Genomic DNA, 6,802 nt, shown 5'->3' on the forward strand with positions numbered 1-6,802 from the left:
AAAAATGGGGAAAGTTTTAAGTAAGTGCAAAGTGAAGTCTAAGAACAAGCATACAGATAGGAGAGAAGACTGGGTAGATGGGAAGATACGGCGGACAGACTGGAGGGTGAGAGTAACGGAGGTTCCCTCTTAAAAAGACAGGTGGTGGGGCTGGCAAGTGGCATAGTGCTTAAGGGTGCTAGACTCTCACTGGGCAGACCGTGGTTTGAGTCCCAGACCTGGTGGCTTGCTTTCTCACTTTTTCACTTTCTCTCTCACTCTCTCTCTCTGGTCAAATTAAAACAAATAAAGTTAAATAAAATAATTTTTTTTTTTTTTTAAGAAAAGGCAGGTGGCATCTACTCGACTGTGCACGACCTGTTACTGCTGTGTGTGAGAACTCACGGGCAGTGCACATGCATTACGAGTACACGGCTTTACAAATGCGGGCTGCATCCCAGGAGCAAAAGGTTGGCTCTTAAATCTTTATAGAAAAGGCTTAATAAATACACACAATCACACACACAAAACTCAATCATCTCTCCACAGTACAGTCAGTCTAATAACAAGAAAACATGGTTGCTTAGAAGCTGTATCATCGGTTCATTATACTCCATACATACATAGAAAAAAGTAAAAGGGGGGGGGGGGGGAAAAGCACCCATACACACATGCATAGCATCTATATGTAGGACCAGCAGGCAGTGTGGTGATTGGGGTGCTGGATTTCACATGGCCTGGCCAGCTCCGCTTCAAGTCCCAGACCTGGCAGTTTAAAAATCTCACTGGGGACCAGCAGTTAGTGTAATGGCTATGTCGCTGGACTCCCATGTAGTCGACCGCAGTTCACGTCCTGGGCCCGGTGGCTTAAACTCACGCTGCGCTCATGTGCGTGCGTGCCCAAGATCCTGAGAGGAGAATGGAGGAGAAGGGATTGCGGCGTGACCATCCCCCCTGGGGGGTGATTTTTTGCTTTCTGTCTCTCTGTCTCTCTTTGTCTGTACAGTGAGCACACATGCCCTATAGCAAGAACTTCTTAAAAAAAAAAAAAAAAGAAAGAAAGAAAGAAAAGAAAAGAAAATCTCACTGTATGCATGCATACCCCAAACAACAAGAGAATGAAGAAGGGATTGCTGCATGGCCACTCCCGCAGGGGTGATTTCTCCCACCCCTCCACCCCCACCCTATCCGTTTCCAGTAAGTACATGTGCCCTATGGGGAAAAAAATCTTTAAAAAAACTATAAAGATGCAGAAGTCCTATCAGCTGGACCAGCGATAAGACTACGTATTTTCTCTATTTGCCACACCACTTGCAGTTACATTAAATGTAACTAATACTGTGTGTTCATACACAAGTACACACAAGCTACCTACTCATAAACACATGTACTCATGCATCCCTTTGTTTATGAGATGTTAAAATACCTAGAAATATAAGACACAATCCTTTAGCTACCAAAAAACAAGGCCAATACATAACCTTCCTCTTTACTTGAAACTCCTCCCTCACACTCTGCATGAACACCCACTTTGGTCTGCCTGTGACCCATGTGTGAAATTCAAAGTCCAAGTGGGCTCAGAGAGCAGGAACTTTTGCTTATCTTAAGAAATGTAGGGGTCAGCAGATGGCGTAGCAGTTACATCGCTGGATTCCCACATGGCCGACCATGGTTCAAGTCCCGGGCCCAGTGGCTTGAAAATCACATTGGCCGTTGGCCGTGTGTGTGTGTGTGTGTGTGTGTGTCTCCAAGGCCCCAGGAGGAGAATGGAGAAGGATCTGTAGTGTGGCCATCCCCCTGGCGGGGGAGCGGGGGTGATTTCTCTCTTTTCCTCTCACTGTCTCTTATCTCTCTGCTCTTCAAACCCCCAACCTCGCAAATGCACAGACTTAAGGCAAAAACCTCTTCGAAAACAAAACAAAACAAAAAAAACTAGGAAGAAGAAATCTAATCTAAGAAGCTAAGTAGAGGCTTCGGAATGAAAAGTGAAGGATGGGGCCAGCAGGTGGCAAGGTGGTTAAGGGCACTGGAAACCCACATGGCCAACCATGGCTTGAGTCCCGGACCTGGCAGCTTGCTTCCTCTCCCTCTCCTCCGTCCCTCCCTCCCTCTTTTTCTCTTCCCCCAACCCCGTCAAATTAAAAATAAGTAAATAAAGTTAAATAATTCTTAAAAAAAAAAAAAAAAAGTGAAGGAATGGTAGCCAGAAATATACAGCAGTCCCTATTAAACCTCATGTGTCCTTCAATTAACACTTGGTATTTCAGAAGTCCGAAGTCCATGATTTAAACACCTCATTATCTTTCAGCCCGAAGACTCTTATCCAAAGACTCTTATCCAAACTACGGCGTCCTCCAGAGCAGGGTGCTCTTCTGAGTAGAATGGAGAGACGAGGACCTGGAACGAGAGCTACCGGCACACTGTACTTAGAACCACACTTCCAAAGACACTACAAATACATTTCTGCCTCATCTAAAGATGAAGTAAATGTTTGCAAACACAAGTTTATGTCCTCTAATCCATAGCCTGCAGGACTTAATTATTCCTCCCGGCAACGCTATAATCTTAACACTTTCAGAAGGGCTGTGATTTCTCTGACAGAGACGGAGGTCCTCTGGTGAAGACAAGCTGTGAAAAATCGGGCAGGAGGAGAGGAGGAAAGTGCCACTCACACATTTATCTGCTCGGCTCACACCTTCGCCAGAGCGGCACCAGCCAGTTAAACAGTCGCTACTGCAATAATTTTGTCTCCATCCTTTTGACAATTTGTTTCACGCCTCATTTGCCATGAAGAGTTAAAACATTTTAGTCCATCTTGAGAAAGCAATTCAATTTTTTTTTTCCTGCGGCAAAAAGCATAACCTATTCCAAGCACCAGGCCACCAGTTCAAGTTCAAACAGCGACAGAGACAGAAAGCAAGTACTTCCCGTCAACGCTGCGGGAGAAAAGCGCAATAACCAGCCGCACGTGTATTTTGCAATGGAGATAAGACCACATCAGGCAGCACGGCCTTCCACATGCTTGGTCCAAGCGGCACCAACATCCCTTCCGTCCCGCCATGGCACAGTGCAATGAGCAGTGAGGACGCATGCTAGGCCTCGCTGTGCATCCAGGGCGCACGTGTGCACAGAGCACGACCGGGCCACCTGCAGCTGGGCGTGGGTCACGGTGTGGGTATCCTATTGGGGGGTGTTCCCTGCCCCATCTTGTTCTTTCTTGTGGAATAAATAAGCTTTTCATTTTCAAAAAAGTAGACAACAGAAACAATAGCCCTGTCACGGCAGAATCCTGGACAGAATGCTTGAAAACGGAGAAGGAATCTTCTCTGATACAATTGTGTTCATGTTTCTTCCATTTTTAAAAAATGTTACTCACCGTAAAACATAGGTATTGTGGATAACATTAAAGATAGTTTCAAAAACAGTGACTTTTTTAAGATCTTCTACTAGCCACAGCTACCCGACATCCAAGCAGCTCACTCTGCCCGCCTCGGGCAGCGCACGGCACAAGTTAAGCTGTTTTACCGTAAGGTGCGACCAGAGGGCCCCAGCGGCACCACCCGCAGAACCGGGCGCGTGGCGGGAGTCCTGGGCGCGCTGCCCTCGTGCTTTCTGAGACTGGTGGTGCGGTCAGTGCGACTGCAGAACCCAACTTCCCATTTCATGTCACTTTAGTGTAAAGAGCCGCAGGTGGCTCGTGGCTGCCGAGCTGGGCAGAGCATGTCCGGAGGACACTTCCAGATGCTTGAGAGGCTTTTTTCTGGAGAAGTCTTCAGTCTCTTTATCTTGAGTGTTCTCTTTAGAAAGAGAGAGTGACATCTTCATTCAAATCTTGCTTCCCGGCTGGTGGGGCTGAAGGGGCATGGGTGACAGGAATGTTTGTCCAGGGGGCACCTTAAGAGTGTTGTCTCCCAGGACACCCCCTCTCAAAAACAAACAAACAAACAAACAAACAAACACACACAATGTCTCTCTTCTCTGTCCTGGAGGCTGGGAGTCTCACTACGGCATAGCTTCTTCTGCGCATCTCACTAACCAAATGACATCGGCTTGGGGCAAAGGGGAGATCCTCATCTCCTTTTCCAATAACCTCATGGAGTGGCAAATGATGTGAATGGAAGTCAGCAAACATAAATCCTATATAATGACAACTTCCAAGGGATAAATTCAGACCACGGTCTAACTGCTTGTTCCAATCACTTCAGGAAGCAAACACAGGGTATTGAAACAGCAATGGAGTCGGGCTGTCTAGGTGACTCTGCACACCCAGCCCTGTACCCGGCTGCCCTCATGTGCGCCTCTGTCCACGCCCACAGGACGTGCACACAGAGCGCTGAGCATGGCACCCAGTCACTGCTCTGTTCGCTATCCCACGCACCCACAGCCAAGCCTCACCACGTCAGTACAATGACGATGACGAGACAACTGGCTTCACTCTGAGCTTCCGGGTGGCACCGGGGGTGCCTAAAAGGGGACTTGTAGCTGAGCTGTCATTTAAAGAGTAGTTTTTGGAGCCAGCCCCATGGCCTGCTGGAAGTGAGCTGGATCCCACATGGCCAGCTGCATCATCTGACTCCCAGACCCAGCAGCTTGAAAAACACCCTGGGCGTGGGCGTGTGTGCATCCGGATAATGAAACGTGAGAAGGCAGCTGAAAAACGCCCTGGGCGTGGGCGTGTGTGCCCAGAATCGCATCCGGATAATGAAACGTGAGAAGGCAGCGCAGTGGGACCACACTCTATTGGAGGGGCTTTCTCTTTTTCCCTTTCTCTCTGTCTCTCTTTGGCACACATCCATTGGCAAATTGAAAGAGAGAAAAAAAGAGTAGTTTCATTATACGGGAGGAGAATACCTAATCTGAAATGCATGGGAACACAAGTGTCTGGAATTTTGCATGTTTTCCCCAGATTGTGGAATACTTGCATATACATAATGAGCTATCTTAGGAGATCAGACACAAGTCTAAACAGGAAATTAATTTATGCTTTATGTACACTCAGACCTACAGGTAACCATAGGCATTTTCATATTTCAGTATTCTGACTGTGTCAAGTGTAGAATTTTCCACCTATGATATCACGATAGTACTCAAACAGTTTCGGATTTTGGAGTATTTCAGATTTAGGATTTTCAGATTAGATATGTTCAATCTGTAAAAACCTACCAGAAAACACAACCCATGTTACGTTAATGATTTGAATATCAAAAAATAATCTCTGAGGCCAGCAGGTGGCATGGTGATTAAGGGTGCTGGATTTCCACATGGCCAATCACGGTTCAAGTCCTGGACCTGGCAGCTAGCTTTCTCACATTCCCCCCCCCCTCTCTCTCTCTCTCTCTCTTTCTCTCGCTCTGTCCCGCTCTGGTCAAATTAAAATAAATAAACAAATAAATAAAGTTAGATAAAATAATTCTTTTTAAAAAATTTTAAAATAACCCATACACAGACAAAAAAAAACTAAGGATTGCCAAGATTTCCAGTGTCCGATCCTGAAAGTGCTCAGACACTAGTTTTCAGAGAGCTCATAAGACAATGTGCAATAACAGCGTTGACCCCACTGACCGCTGCCCTAACCAGGCGGGTGCAGCAGAGGCAGCAGTAACCAAAGTGAGTGCCCAGTGCAGCCATCGCTGTTGTAAGGAAGCCCTCCAGACTCTCAGGGTGTCTCCACAGACCAGACGACTCACTAACTTCAAGGTGACATTCTAGTTAGGGCATCAGGAATACCTAGAATATACTGGTCATTCAATATTGTACAAAACGTATTTTCTGGAAGGGTTTGTGAATAATCTTTTTTTTTTTTTTTGGAGAGGTTTTTTCACTATAGGGCACGTGCACTCGCCAGACAGAGAGAGAGAGAGACATAGAGACAGAAAGCGAGAAATCACCCCCCATGGGGGATGGTCACGCCGCAATCCCTTCTCCTCCATTCTCCTCTCGGGATCTTGGGCACGCACGCACATGCGCCCGACGTGAGTTTTAAGCCACCTGGTCCGGGACGTGAACCGTGGCCGACTACGTGGGAGTCCAGCAACATAGCCATTACCAGCTAACTGCTGGTTCCCGTGAATAATCTTTATATAAAAGCAGCTCCTTCCCCTTGGCCCGCATCCAGGGAAAATCCACCCTAATAAAGCGTGAATGAGTCCCTGGGGCGAGCTGATCCAGGTTAGACCCCCTTGCAATCCATGATGGCCTTGGCCACAGCACATGTGCCCCTGGTCCCTGCACCCTTAGACCCTATAAAATGGGGACAGCAACTAGGACTACTGCAGGGACTTGGGCAGAACTCGCATCACATGTGGCTGACATGACACGGGCACAGGGACGCACCCCACCAGAGCAGTGCATGGTCTGCTGGAAGGAAGACAGGGCCGCTGGACATTTCCGAGCCAGGACAGCGAGCATTCATCACAGAGTCCACCCCAGAGACGCCGAGCAAGCACCAGCTCTCCACCCTCTTGCCATCAAATGAACAGGTTTGCAAAAACAAGCCCCAAACCTCACTGCTCTCGAAGCCCCTCGAAGCCTCTTTCTCTTTCCCGTTCACACTTTAGCCTACTGCAGCTCGCCTCCGTCCCATCCTCTCTTCTAAAAGTCCTCAATGACCAAATGACCCCAGGGTCAGCCTCCGCTCTGCCTGGACACACAGACAAGTTGCCCACAGCCCTGTGCACACCTTCCTTACAAAAGCCTCCCCCCCCACCTTCCCTGGACACTCCCCAGGTTTGTGCCTTCCTTTCCTGGCTCTTTGGTGACTCCTTCTTCACCCCTCAGATCAAACACTGATGCCATCTAAAACTTCTCGGCACTCCATCTTCTC

This window comes from Tupaia chinensis, unplaced genomic scaffold, assembly GCF_000334495.1.
Source record: "Tupaia chinensis unplaced genomic scaffold, TupChi_1.0 Scaffold000468_1, whole genome shotgun sequence".
Taxonomy (NCBI): Eukaryota; Metazoa; Chordata; class Mammalia; order Scandentia; family Tupaiidae; genus Tupaia; species Tupaia belangeri.